Here is a 16,363-nt window from a genome sequence, read left to right on the forward strand (position 1 = left end):
GCAAAGTGGGTATGACAAACCTAGTTTACTGTAGCAGTTATGGACACATAGGTGGGCCTCAGTATAGGCCACAAGTGATAGCAAAGTACAATAGTTGAAATATAGTCTATAACAATGTAAACGTACGCCCTGGTCCCAGTTGCGAGAAATACTGAAGCACCACCATATTTGAAGTAAGGCCTAATCTGCCGTGGGCCATGCTGAAAGTAGCAGCAAAGCATAGCAATGAGTTTTCTTTCACCTTCCCATCCCAAGCCGCAACAGGGAAGCCAAACATAGATGCCTTCAGCTCTGATAGATAAAAATACAATTGTATCATGTTGCAGGCCTGCGAAACGAGAAAGGAATGTGAATGTCTGAGCACAGGCAGGGCTGCCCCCATCCCGAATGACAAACCTAGAGGAGCCGGGTCATATGTCTTGAGTTGCCAAAAGGCCTGGACTAGACTGGGAGCATTAGCGCCCCCTAGAATAACAGCCATCCCATTTGAACTGACAGATGCCCACAAGCAGAACACCTAAATCCATCAGATTTTGACTGATTAATGAGGTTCTCGAGAGACCCAGGAGAAGTTCCATGGAGGGGCAGCTGATAAGGGGGGACTAAGGATGGAAATATCCAGCGATTTGTACTCCGAGGAGCAAGAGACGATGCCAACAAATTTAGGTCTATGACAGGGAGTCATGGTGGGACGACCACATGTCTGGGATCAAGAGAAGCACTCCTTTATTCTAGAGGGCCAATCTGACCTCAGCAGTATCCAGTGAGCTCATGTTAACAACCAAGTGTACACCATGTGATTAGGCCCATGGGATGGCAATGGATCCAGAGGCCCACCAGTCAGGAAGCGGAAGCCCAAAAGTGATGGAGCAGGAGACCACATGTTAGGGGGCAGGAGTAGGCTAGAGTGTGACCATTCGGTCGAGGGACTGGTAGTATGTATATAGGTGATAGCCATTGACGGTGGGGGATGAACGCTGTATATTCCGTGCTTCATGAGTGACAATGCTTGGCTTTATAATAGTATGTCTGCTTTGAACTAACCAAGAGCTCCATGGCAGTTGGGTTCTGCTGCATCCTCTGTCACCTTTTTCCTTTTTGTACACAACATAAATGTGTTTTCTTTGCAAAGATGTGCATCACACACCCATGACATACTTTGGTGGGTCCTGGAAAGAGTCCAGCTGGGTCCAAACATACAGACCAGATTACTCAACATTGAAAATAGATGGATCGATCTTCAGTTCCTTTTATGACTAGTTGGTCCCACCATCCAAAGGGAAGGAGTCTTCTTATTTGGAGCTCCTCTGTTGATTAGAAAACAGGGTAAGGACAGCAGTGGTCACTTCACAGTTACTGGAAGGGTCTGCCGGCATCTCTGGTCATCTTCAGCTTCAGATCTTCTGTTCCAGTGGTCGACTTCTCTTCTGCCTCAGGAACCTCACCTTTCATTCAGATTTCCATTCATTCCTCTGCAAACTCTCCCTGCAGTTTACAGAAAGGGGTGGTGTTGCCCAATCAGGACAGCCAGCCCCCCAGTGGGAACTTGTTCCATTCAGTCACATCAGCAGACACACTGAAGCCTAGGAAGGACATACAAACGGTTACCACCAAAGCTAACAAAGGACAACTTTATAGAAATGTCAAAAAAAGAAAGGAGCCACCATGTTAGAACATAGGGGACCATTTTATGAATGACGGAGGCTGTGAATACGGTCTGCAGTGAAAAATAGCAGCCATAACTATGGGGTTGTCACTGTTACCAAAAAGACACAAGAGCGAGAGAAGGGCAATACTAGCTATTCCCTTAACACTCTTCACATAAAGTGGGGTGTGCTAATCTCTGATAAATTAAAGGTTTGGGAAGGAAACAAAGTATCCCTATTTCCTTAACGAAAGTATGTCTTAGAAAAATTGAAAGAATATCAAAAGGAGAACCCAACGGATTCCCAGCAACACTGCACATATGGTGATGTGTGATGCAAAACTGTAACACAGATGCCTTTAAGAGAAATGGAGAAAAGCAAGACTCCATAAAATAAGGTAAGACATAAAGAACAGAGTCCCCATGGTTAGAGCATATAAGAATGAATGGGGAAAAAAGGCCCCCCTCATTCAGGAGTACAGGAAAAAGGTCCAGAAGTCCAGCACTAAGTGCTGGGGGTCTCACTAGGAGAGGGGGTTAAACATATAACTGATAATTCTCTCTAACAGAATGCAGTCAAGGCAAAGTACAAACTCAAGACTCAATAACTACAATGTTTGAATGCAGACAATGCACATAGGCCAACCCCAGTTAAGTAGAGATGTATGAGATGCCAGTGTGGGGGAAAAGTTTCAGCACATATGTTTGAACAGATATTTTCATAGATAGATATACCAAACCCCTGAAATTGTATACATATCCCTAGCAGGGGAGTATACCAGATGATATGAAAACCCACAAAACCCACAAAGAAAAGTCCTGGCAGTTGCGAAAACCAGGCAGCTGACATTGTGTAATGATTCCTGGCATGAGATTACACCAGGTGATCTGCAAAGTGAAAAGAGATCCTACAGAAAGACTGTTACATGCCTTTTTGCTTGAACAAGAACTTTGTGAGTCCAGTGAAGACACAAAGGAACTGTTAGCTAAAGAGACATTTTTGCCATCCTATTTAAGAATCCAGGGGAAGGGGACCACCCTGGGGAACGTTTTCCCTGGATTCATTCTTATCCTTTTGGTTTTGAACACTTTTCCTAACATCAAGTCAAAGAATTTGTCATTGCTTCCTTTACTGTTTTGTTTATAGTAAGTTTATAGTATGGGGAACAGGATAGGACGTTTTAGACACAAGGGGCCTCATTACGACCCAGGCGGTAAGTTACCGCCTAGGTCGTACCTTTACCACCATGGCGTAAACTACGGTTGGCGGACTTACCGCCCCATTCCGAGGTGAGTGGGGCGGTAAGTCCCCATTAACCCATTTACCCTTCCCCATTCCCATTTTTGCCCCATAGGGCATAATGGGAGTGGGGAAGGCGTTAATTACGCCACCGTAAATTACGGTGGCGTAATTAACAAGGTCCCTTAGCGCCATGGATTTTAACACCTGCTAAAAGCAGGTGTTAAAACCTCCATGGCGCTAAGGGACCTCGGAATCAGGCGGTAAGGGTCGGCGCTGTTTACGCCGCCGTAAACCCCTTACAGCCTGGGTCCTAATGAGGCCCAAGGACAGCCTTTCACTTACTTGCATTCTGACACAGACAGAAGTTTCATTTTTGGTTTCTAGGTAGGGAAGTTCCTCTTTAGAATAAGGCCGGAGAGATGTGTTCCAAAGCCATCTTTATTTAATACAACATGTATTTAACTAATAACATCGCAAGTTTGTGTCTGGCTATAATTACTGACTTTTCAATAGGAAGGCAGGTAGGTGGAGACTAAGCACCTTTTTTTTAAAGACCTTGGCTGTTATTTTTGAAGCACTCCTGGATTAATTTGTCATGGGGTGTGGAGCTGTTAGAACTGGTAGGGGACCACTACCAAAGAAATGTCATATCAAAATAGTAACATATGGTATGTTTAAATCCATTAATGCCCCCTTTACTTTTCTCAGAAGTCAGTTGATATTGTAGTTTGCTTTTTCAAAGTTATGATTTTTGTATTGTAGGTTTAAAGTCATCCAGAGGGTCAAAGTAACAGCCTCTAGCCACGTTGAGCGAATTGGAAAATACACTGGGGGCTGACAGACAAAAAGGCAGTATTTCAATTGTTACTCCTACACATAAAAATGTTTGTTAAATTGAAAATAAAGAGTACAAAATGGGCCTTGCATGCGATTGACAAACCCACAACTAAGGCCTGCTTTTGAATGCAAATGACTGATGACCAAAAGTGCACATTTCCCAAAAGAAAGAACCATTGACAAATGTGTGCATTATGCAGCTTAGAACAAAGATCACATGGGAAAAAGATTCTCCATTGCTAGAGTCATGTGAATATAAATCATGATGTAAAGATGAACATTGAAGTCATGATGTGAGATATGAAAAGTCCTACTGTGTAAAAGAAATTGTACCATTTAAAATCACCAGTTTCAGTTCAGAACCCTCAACAGTGACGTTCCCCATATCTTCTATCGATCTAAACATCTTTTAGAAGCCCTAGCAGTGACCAAGAAGGAATTTATGGTGAGTTGGGGTAAGCACATGGGTAAATAAAGGTAGCCTTTAATGGGTTTACCTTTCTAAAATAATTGGATTTAAAACTAAAATATGTGGCCGTCTACGTGTGCTAATGACAGTTTACAGACAGCAGAAGGTGCTTTATGAGTCAGAGGTGGAGTTGTCTTCATCTGGCCAGAGATATAAAATCACTTCTGCAGGCTTTTGAATTCACAATAATGTTGATGGATTTATACCAGTCAGGGTCAACAAAAAGAAAAAGATGGACCTCCATCTAAGTGGAGAAATGAAATGTACTGTTGATTGTAATAATAATATGTATGTAATTAATACAAAGCCATAGGGTTACAAAGAAGAAGAGTTAATATTCTCTTGAACCATAAATCACATAATAAAGGGACGAATATCACTGTTAAGCTTGTATGTTGATTCAAATTTCAGAACTGAGTTACCTAAAGGAGTTGCAACATAAAATGTGTTTTTAGCTCCCAAGGAAATGTCATGAAGCAGAGATTTGGGGAGGTGATAGCTTAATAAATTAAATATCTGTTTAGCAAATGTCACATTGATAACTCTTATAGGGTTTGAATAAGTCACACAAAAAATGAATGGAACCTGCAACATTGTGCAGTGACAAACTCATTTAATTAAGTCTGGTATTATAAATGAATGTTAAAGTATATATATTGTTACGTTTATTTAGAAATTATGGAAAGATGCCATGTTAGAATTTGTAAGTGCAATATTGAAATGTGTGAAAATGTAAATTCAAGTGGGTGGCCTTATCTTTCCCAAAATGTGGGCTTGGTAACATAATGGACCAATCAAAGAAAAGAGGTTTGGCCTTGTGTAAGGGGATTGAAAATAGTGCAAAATCCCTATCAAGAGCCAATAAGTGGACATCTATTCATGTATTCATTTTTGGGGAGTGGTGAAAGATTCATAAGGAGACACACAATGAAAATGAAGGGAACTGCCTGAAATCACCTGGGCTGGAACTGCTGATGTTTCTAGAGAATTATGGAGGTACCACAATCTGGCTGTAATCTATACAAGGAGAAGTATTTAAAGGGATTAATGCTGAGGGACATTCTTGACTGAACCTACAGATGCCCTTAACCAAGTCCGATGTTTCCCCAGAGTATCCCCAAGCCTTGAGGCCTTTTCAGGAGCACAAAAAAAACAGAGATATTTTATGCAAGTAAATGTCCAACCAAATGAAGTTTAGTGGGGATCTGTTTGATTTAATATATTCACATTATTTATTGGGTGGGCAGACAAAGTAGACCCCTAGCATTTTCTTATTAGATAATAATTTAAGGAATTCCCATATAGCCAACTAACACTGGGTTAATTTTTAAAATTCAAACTCATCAATATATCTTCCAGTGTGTAAAAAATATAGTCTGTTTATGTGCTTGGGAAGTCCTATTTGATTTTGCTAACTCCAAAAATCCCTAAAAGGCATAAAAATGAATTCCCAACTGTTCACCATTTGCTCGATCCTGCCTTAAAGCAGAGGGGGGGGGCAGAAAGGTTCTTTCCAAAGTTAAACAGAGTGGATTCATTGTCTTAAAAACATACCTACTACTGAAAGTGGGAAAGTGGCTCCTGAGAGAAAGGGAATTGTTCATTGCATGATGGTGAAGGAAGAAGGGATATATATATATATATATACATATATTTTTTTTTTCTTTGACTGTCAGTGCATAAAGCCACCTGGCCTACATACGTCAGTGAACAAAAAAAAGAAGGGGCTAGACATGTGATGTCTTTAGTGATGTCCTCCATCATATTTGTGATGTAATCTTTGATGTCTAGGGTGTTATTCTTAGCAGTGCACGGTGGTGGTGTGAGTTATGGTTCCTTAGCTTTCCATAACTGGCAAATTTCTGCGGTTTTTCGGTTTTACTTGTAACCATAATGTCCCATTAACAAAGTGTTTTCACTGAATTTCATAGGTTTTTATTACTACAACTTAACCATGACGTCCCTTTAACAAAGTTTTTTCATTGAATTTCATAGGTTTTTATTAGTGCAACGTAACCATACATATTTTTGTTGAATTTCATAGGTTTTTATTAGTCCAACTTAACCATAATGTCCCTTTAACAAACTTTGTTCAGTGAATTTCATGGGTTTCTACCAGTGCATGCTATTTGCCTACAACTTACTACTATCATACTTACCCAATATAGCAGTATTTCTTTGTCCATTTTACATATTGTCACCTTACAACTTTTCCATTTCCCACCCTCTAGAATCAGTTTTAACACTTCTGTACACTTATGCAACAATTTCAACTAGTTTTGCATCTGTAGACGTCTTCGATCATCTAACTTAATCGCTAAACTTCCGAACTTTGCCACATGACCATACGCTGGCGCGCGGCATGATGACGTGTCCGAGAACCCGTCCGCACTTCACGATAAAATTCATACTTCGCGGATAGTTCAGAACTGCATTTGATACTGATCTAGACACCTTCAGCTTCAAATTTCCCTTGCACAGCTCAAACACCTATTCCTGCTCATCCATTAACAATCTAGTACACAGTACATACTTTTAGCAAAACTGCTATTTATCTTACAATGGAATCAGCTAATGCCATCCCTCCTCCCCAACAGACACCACCACTGCTGTAATCAAGGAGCATGAGAAACACTGCCCCCTACCTTAGAAATAACACACACACAACATTTTCCCCTGTCCACCTACACCTCCATATTGGTGTTTGGTGCCTCTTCCCTCATTTCCCTCCCCACCTTTCATTCTAAGTTCTCCGGCAAAAAAAAAAAAATACATCCGTACAGACTGCATCTACTTTATATTTCTCAGTAAAGTACATACACTAAATAAGATGTTCCAACATTTCCATTTTGCATTTTGTGTTATGCTAATGGAAATATTGTGGCATTTATTCCGCCGTTCCAGGGACTGGAAAGGTGGATACTGGCCAGGCAGCCCAAGTTATCAGCCCAAGCGAAGCAAGGGTGGATAACGAGGTTTCCAGACCATTATCCCCCCATTCCAGCCCATGCAATGGGGGATGGAGTGCATTAACACCCTAGGTTCCCAAAGCGGAAACCGGGAATGCTCAAACAAAGATTGTCCTTCCTAAAGCAAGGTTCCATACAGGGACCCTCTTTGCTTTCCATCGCAGCCTGAAGAAGGCGAAAAGAGAACCCTATGATCATATTACCACAATCACATTTTTCTTCCCTTTCAAACCTATTCCAATTTCTAATAACATTACCACAAAGCCAGTTCCAGGTGGACATGGCCACTTTAACCCCATGTGTTGTCCCTCGTGGTCATGGGCAGTAGACCCGAACAATCTGGCCACTGCCATGGCCATAGGCTACACTTCATTGACCAAAGGTATATCACTATTTTTTGTACCTACATTGTGACACTTTCAGGTCCTTGCCAATGTTCCTTACACAAGTTTACTGGAAATCCATCCACATTTATTTTTTTCAAAAGTGTCAAATGTATGCACATACAATCTTCATATAACCTAGCCCCCACTTGACAAAAACCATTCTCACTTTACGAAAACATTTGTATCTTGATATATGATCTTTTGCAAACCTTTGCATAGATTTGTCAAATGGCACAACATTTATAAGCCTTTACAATATTTTGTGACCCCCCTCTAATTTCTCCCCACTTGGCAAAATTCCACCAAAGTTCGCAAAAACATTTATATATGGATCTGTTATGAGTTTGCCAAATTAATTGTAGCTGCCTCAAATAGCACCCCATTTATAGGCCTTTACATTATTTTGGAACCCCCTCTGATTTTGCCCCCTCTTCACAGAATCCCACCAAACTTTGCAACCTCATTCCGAAGTCATCAAGAATAAAATTGCTAAATTTCATGCAGTTTCATTAAAGAGTACTACGCTCAAAAATGTTATTGACCCAAGCGTTCGGGCATGCGTATTTAAGCATACGTTGATCGATCGTATCAAATTTTCCTATACACCTTACTGTTTTTTTCCTCACTTTTACATATGCAAAATCAGGCAGCAGGGCGTGGCCATTTTGTGCTGATCTTATCCGTTGCCACATCGCCCTAAGCTCAAGTGCCTTTGGGCACTAAAGCATAGTCCCCACCCCTGAAGCTGACATCACCATTCCTAGCTATATTCTCCACATATACCCATGATGCTAGTGTGCAGCGTAGCCAAACGCAGCCAATCATCACCTATATCCAGATATCAGTTGATGCAGAACCCGGAATATCAACACACATCCTTTCACAGAACAGCGCGTCCCAATTCTGAATACAAAACACTATCTTTAAACGAAACTGCAATACTCTGCAATTTAGAATGTGCTTTTATTTCACAATAAATGCTCCAAGAACATCCGCCTATTTCCATAATCAACCACGTTTTTTGTTTCTTTCTTTGTTCTCGAAACACAAATGTTTATCATGAGTCACACAGTGTTCCTTTGGGTATAAGCTTACTGGATGGAGGCACTGTGATTCGCAAGGCTTCGGCATCAGCTTGTTGCTACACCACCATAAAAGATGTCAAGGTACTCCTTATTGCCGGTACCACGAAAGGACATATGGGCCGGGGCCATCATCCCAAAACAGCGTCACAGTCATCTAACCATTGAGGTGTATCATCAAATGCCGACTGAAGAGACCATCAATTGGTATCTGGAAATTATGACATTCGTAGTAGGGCAGGATGTGGCTGTGTAGAAAACATAACAGAAATGTGTTTCAGTAGCGGTTCTTAATTCTATTCTTATCGATCCATTACTTATGCACCGTGTGAAAAGTAACGATGAACACAAACGAGAAACATTGCAAACAGAGAAAACAACATGCAATGTTGAAGTCTAGAATGTGATTGAGAGGTTAGTGCTATGCAGTGTGTTTTGCTGACAATGGGAGGCCAATGCGGAAGTTGACTGAAGAATTCAAATAACACATAGGGCCTCATTATGAGGCTGACGGTTAGGGGTTAACAGCACCGATAAGGATGCCGGTGCCGTTAAACCCTTACTGCCGCATTATGAGGTCCCTTAGCAGGTCCCACTAACGCTGGCTTGTAAAACCAACCATCCTTAGCGGGAGCCGCTAAGGGTCCAGTGAGCTAACAACGGGCCGGTTATTAACGGGCCCGTTATTAGTTCCCCCCCATTCCCATTGAGCCATATGTGGGCTAGAATGGGAATGGAGATGGATATTTTGAATGGGGACTCACCGGGTCCTCCAAGGTTGGAATGATCCGGTAAATCCCCATTCAAGGAACCCGGACACGAGTTTGGAGGCAGCCATGGCACTAATAGCACCATGGCTATGTCCAAACTCGTAATGACCCCCATAGACAGAATTTTAACGTAACAGTAGACTAGAATTGGGCGTTCAAACACAGACGTGGACTCCATGCATTTTGGTGCTGCACTGCCCACGTGCCATGGAACAAATACAAGTACACACCGGCTATTTCTGAGTCTCCTCACCAATTGGCAAACAACAAGCCATTCAATGTTAGCCAGCCATCCATACTGGTCATAAAATGAAACCTTGACTTTTTCGATTACAAATTTGTCCACAGTAAAACTTACATAGTAATCAGCATTTCCATTCTCTTGGCGTAACGCAGAGGGTCTGTGCAGATCAATAATTTTTCATCAAGTGAAATGAAATGTTACTTTGTCCAGTTTTCAAATGCTGATGTTTTTACATACCTCACCCCGTTCCTTTCCTTTCCTTACAAAAACTCCCTTTATTTCCAAGGACAAAAAATAATATGGGCATATGCCTAGCTTGCTTTTGGTAAATGGAAGGGACAAATCAGATTGGCAGGACACGAGGGAGTAGGCAGCTCAAGGCATTGACCTTGAGGCCCATGGCATCGATTCCCATGTTCACCACTGTAGCATTAGGAATATGTAGGAAAAACAAACAAATTGTTTGCTTGCATACCGCAATGCTGTGTGAAATTTCCAGAGATTTACGCATTTTATGAAAACAATCGGAATTCATAATCCACCTGTCAGCATTTTGTATTTTGGGGACCTTGCGCCTTCAGACCCTACCCCCGCACCATCTCAAAATCACTTCCAATATACCTTATGTGGAGTGTTCAAACAGGCACTTCTTGCAAAAGAAATTGACAAACAGGGTACATCTGGAAAGACATTTTTGTACACTTTCTTTGGACAATTTATACTTTTGATTGCTTTGAAATTCAAGTTACATATGTTTTCCATTGGTCACGTAGAATGTATCAAAATTGTTGAACATACAAATAGCTGAAAATCATTTGAATCAGAATGCGAACTGTTCCACGAGATCTGCTTTCGGTGGACGGGGCACCTTTTCAATGTTTTGTGGCAATGTGTGTGTCCTAGGAACCAAACCACAAACAGTTCCATGAGTATGCATGTCCAACACAGTCAGAGACTGATCTTTTACGAAACTGAATTCCATTTCCTGGTCTATTAGCTTGACCACCCACTATTTGGTTCTTTTTCCAAAGGCCATTTTGTATCAAAGCATTCCAAATTTGCCAGCAGTGCTAGATTGTTGTCTGTCTATGTTTTTGTTATGCGCTTGGTAATAGCTGGGAAGCAGAGTGCGCCCCTCACCCCCTTTCTGTCAAATGTTTTTTGGGAGTCCCGGGCTCCAGAGGTGGCGGCACCGGGGTGACACATGCACCTACTCAGGAGAGCCACACTGTTGGTTTTCCCCCTCCCCGCAATTGGGGATTTACAGTGTGTAATTAGAGGGTCAGTTGGTTCCTGGATACTTGAATTGACTACAGCAACCAGCTTTCCCTGAGGCCATAATTGGTATTAAGCATCAACACCTTAACAGACTGCATCCCTGAAGAGTGCAAGAGGCATGAAAGCACTCGGAGGAGAAGATCTACTGGACTGTGGAAAGGTACACCAAGCTGGGAACAAGAGTGCACCCCTCACCCCCTTTCTGTCAAATATATACATTCACTGAAAAAAATGTTGTTAAAGGGACATTATGGTTAAGTTGCACTAAAAAAAACGATGAAATTCAACGAAAAACTTTTTTAAAGGGATGTTTCTGTTACAAGTAAAACCAAAAAAACTCATAGATTTGCCAGTTATGGTAAGCTAAGCAACCAGAACTTGTGCCACCACCATGCACTGCTAAGACTAACACCCAGGACATCAATATGATATCACAAATGTCAGTGATGACATCACCGGTGACATCACACATCTGGGCCACTTGTTTTTGTTCACAGACATATCTAGGCCAGGTGGTTTTGTTCACTGACAGTCAGAATATAAAAATTTGAAAGGTGCTATATATCTAGAAGTTAACCTTGTCGTATTTTTCTTAGGGTTTGGTCTCAGCTCATGATGCACATACATGGGGCAATAGGCAGGCCTCAAACACACAATTTATTTGTATGCATGAAGATTAATCTTTTTAACATTGTCTGGTCATCTTTCTACCTTACTTTAGTTTCCCTGTATGTGCCTCTGATTTGTATGCATTGTGGGTCTTCATATCTATTGTTTGTACTAGCACAAGTGTGTAGTAAGTCTTGAACTGTTAGCTAGTTATTACATGTTTAACATTGCTCAAAACTCTGATACGGTAGAATTTATTATTTTACTATCTAAAATGACAAGATTATAAATATTGTACTTCTATGGTGCATCATGCAGCCATTGCCTATATCTGTGTATGATTAGGCTCTTGTATTAACAACAACACTCTAGTTTTATGTTTTGTTTAGATGAGTACATTCTCTAATAGATTAAACAGTTCATGATAGGTCACCCGATCACCCATGATATCTTGTTACCAACATTGTAAACACAACCCCTTATAGGGACTTTTCATCAAAATGTATTTCATATGTGATGTCATCATTGATGTCATCAATGACATTTGCAATGCCATCTTTGATGTCCTGGGTGTTAGTCTTAGCAGTGCAGATTGGTGGCGCGAGTTATGGTTGCTTAGCATACCATAACTGGCGAATTTCTGATGTTTTTTGTTTTTTACTTTTTACCATAATGTCCTTTTAACAAAGTTTTTAAGTGAATTTCATTGGTTTTTATTAGTGCACCTTAGCCATAACATCTCTTTAACAAAGTTTTTCAGTGACATTCATGGGTTTTTACCAGTGCATGCTAATTTCGTACAACCTACTAATTACATATTTACCGCAATATAGCAACATTTCTGTCCATTTTACCACATTTTACCTTAGAAGTATGCCATTTCCCGCCTTCTAGCATCATTTTTAACACTTATATACACTTTTTGCAAATTTTCCACTGTTTTTGCAACCGTTGACGCTCGCAAACATTTGACGTCATTGTGGACTGTCCGGACAGTGTCACATGATCACGCCCGCGTGGCATGATGATGCGTAATGCATCCTCACTTTGCGACCGGGTCCGTGCTTCACGCACATTTTGGAACTACACTTTCTACAGATCTAGGAACTTTCATGCTCAAAATGTTCTCCTTGCACAACTCCTACAGCTATTCTTAATCATGATATGATATGATAGGTTATTTATAACGTGCTTAATACCCAGAGTTTTCTAAGCACAGACCCGTGGATCGAACCTGTGTTCCTCTGCGTTGTCTTGCTTGCAGGGCGATCACGTTGCCCCTGAGCTATCCTCCTGAGACTAAATCCATTAACAATCTTGTATACAGCACATACCTGGAGGAATATTAGCAAACTACTATTTATCTTGAAAATGGCATCAGCTATTGCCATCCCTCCGCCCCAAGAGTCACCACCACCAGCTGGAGGACCTACACAACAATAAAAGTGCACTACTTCTGAAGACAATGAAGAGGACCAGGAAGATAAGGTAGAGGAAGTGCCTACCTCTAACATACAGAGAGAATCATGGGTGTGGCAGTTCTTTACCACTGTTGGGAATGTACCAAAGGCTAAAGCTACCAAATTGAAATGCATTGAATGCCAAATTGCACTGAGTCGCAGACTACCTGGACAGTACTTCTACAGGACCACCTGCACACACACACACACCTAATCCAACACTGCAATACTCTTAGAAAGGATGTTCCTTTCTTAGCAAGTAGTAGGCTGTCTTCCTCCACCTCATCCTACTCAACCAGTACTGTAACCAGACAACCTACTTCTGTGGGACACAAAATCCCACCAGCTACTTTGCAAGCAATAAAAGAGGCTGTTGATCCATATCTTGCAAAGACAACAGTCCTCTGTATATACTGCAATACACCACTCTGCAGGCTGGAGCAATTTCAAAGTGCTTTTGAAGCTGTTATCAAGGAGCATGAGAAACACTGCCCCCTACCTTAAATGGAACACACACGCAACATCTTCCCCTATCCACCTGCCCCTTCATATTCGTGCTTGGTGCCTCTTTGCTCATTTTCCTCCCAACCTTAAATTCTATCCTCTCCTGTAAAAAAAGAAAAAATCAAATAACAACAAAAAAGTTTCCTTTAGGAAACACCTTTCAAGGTTAAAAAATAAAACTGAAAAAAATCTTATAGACTATCTACTTTACATTTCTCAGTAAAGTACATAGACTCACTAAGATTTTGCAACATTTCCATTAGCATTTTGTGTTATGCAAATGGAATAATGTTGCATTCATTCCCCATTTCAAGTACTGGAATGGGGGATAATGGACCGCCAGCCCAAGTTATTGGGCCAAGCAAAGTGAGGGCGAATAACGAAGGCTATGTACTGTTATCCCCCATTCCAGCCCCTGCAATGAGGGAGTAAGTTCATTAGCACTGAGGTTGGCCAAAGCGGTAACCCAGGGTGCTAAAAACAATGATTTTTCTTCCTTCACCGGGACACGCGCAACGTCCCACTGTAGGAAGAAAAAATCCTTTTCCAAATCCTTTTCCAAGATGGCCACCATGTAAAGGGAAGCCAGGGTCCCATACTGAACCCTTCTTCCATTTCCATGGCAGCCTGCAGAAGGCAAAGTGAGAACCCTATGACCATATTACCATGAGCACATTTTCTTTTCCCTTTCAAACCTATCCAATTTCAAAAAAACTTACTGCATAGCCGTTACCTGGTAGACATGGTCACTTTATCCACAATGGTCATCCCTCGTGGTCGTGACCAGTAGCCATATTGTCTTGCTCATGACCTTATGGCATGACCCAGACAATCTAGCCACTGCCCATGGCCACAGGCTATACCTCAGTCACCAAAGGTATATCACTATTTTTTTAACTTACATTATGACACTTATCAAAAAATAAAACACAAACACATTTGCAAAACCAAGCTTTCAGTATCTTGCCAATGCTCCTTGCACAAGTTTGCTGGAAATCCACCAATGATTTGTTTTTTCAAAAGTTTCAAAATGTACATGCATAAAATAGTCATATAACTTAGCCCCACTTGACAAAATCCATTCAGACTTTGCACAAATATTCAAGGTTAGATTTCTAATCTTTCTGAAAACGTTGGTCATCAAACAGCAACAAAGTTGTACGCCATCTAAACATTTTGAGACCCCCCTCTAATTTTGCCCCCTCTTGACAAAATCCCACCAAACTTTGCAAAAACATTTATATCTAGATCAAAAATAATTTTGCAAACATTTGTGCACATTCATCAAATGGCACCACATTTATAGGCATTTGCTATATTTTTAGACCCCCTCTAATTGTGCCCCCTCTTGACAAAATCCCACCAAACATTACAAAACATGTATATTTAGATCTATAATCTTTTTCCAACTTGTGGGCAGATTCGTCAAATGGCGCCACATTTATAAGCCTTTTTTGTGACCCCCCCTCTAATTTTGTTCCCTCTTGACAAAACAGCACAACACTTTTCAAAACCATTCAGAATCAGGTCTGAAATGTAATTCCATACTTTCATGCAGTGTCATTGAATGGTGCCAAAGTTATAAGCCATCCAATAACCCTGTAATGGAAATATAAGCATAGATGCCCCTGAACATCTAATATGTCCGCAGACATCACAGTACTACCCCGGACTGTTAATATGTTTTACTGCGATGTACGCGGACAACAACACTTGTCCATGAATCCAACATGGTGGACGTTTCCAAAAATCTGATGCACTTCACGCTTTTCACCATCCAATCAGCGGGCGTGCCCGTTGTCAATGACCTCACATCGCCCCCTGGAACAATCGGAGCCCCACCGCGGACCGAACAGGAACGAACCCAGATATCACACATTTTATTTTACCTACTTAATGGTTGTTCAAAAAAAAAAAGAAAAACTACTAACAGGGCCATATACTTTTTGGGAAAAGTTTTGTGAGAATTCATTAAGGTGGGGGGGGCGAAGTTATAAGCCACCCAAATAGTGCTTTTCTTATGGGTTGAGCATCTTAACCATGACTACAGGGGCACTATCACAGGCCCTGTAATAATGTATATATTTTTTTTTAAGTCAGTTGTCTGCAATTCCAAGTGTGCAGGGAGATTAAAAAGACAGTGTTGCATATGTGAAATTGTTTTGCCAATAGAAAAGTGTTACATATTATTTAAATTAAACTTCATGTAAAGCAGAGCGTCAAGCTTATGATCTTGTCATGTTTCAAGGTGCTACAGGCTATTAAAATTGAACCCTAGGCAAAGTGTTGTGTACATGTTTTGCGGCTAAAGAGTGTGTGATCTGTGTCATAATTAACCAAATAGTGTTTTCAATTTGTAAATGAACATTTTCTTTTAGGAAAGAACAGCATTTGAGTCACAGAGTGAGGTGGCATGATCTGTGATTTTGTACAAATCTAATTTTTCCTGATTCTGTAATAAATAAACTTGTTTTCTGTACACTGGCCTGGATCTTGGCTTACCTCTTCTTAAAGGTGAAGTAGTATTTGAATCATAGGCAGGGCTAGATTGAACCAAAAAGTAATATAAATGTGCCACTTTTGATTGGGAAGGGACATTTTTCCCTGCATCAATGATTGCTGCATAAATATCTCCTTCAGACTCCATCTAGAGACCAAGTCGAAGCTATAGATTGAAAACATGTAAAAGAAAAAGACTTGCAACAATGGGTCCTGAACAACAGAACTTAATCATGTTGTTCTAAGATTGGGAACCCACCACCTGAAGTTCAGGAAAGGCTTAATAGTCCTTGTCTTCAGGAAGGCTTCTACACAGGAATGATCAAGAACCCAGGTTCTGCTCTTGTACTTGTTCTTGTACCCCAACT

The sequence above is a fragment of the Ambystoma mexicanum genome, chromosome 11 (assembly GCF_040938575.1).
Source record: "Ambystoma mexicanum isolate Mex_15411 chromosome 11, UKY_AmexF1_1, whole genome shotgun sequence".
In the NCBI taxonomy this organism is placed as follows: Eukaryota; Metazoa; Chordata; class Amphibia; order Caudata; family Ambystomatidae; genus Ambystoma; species Ambystoma mexicanum.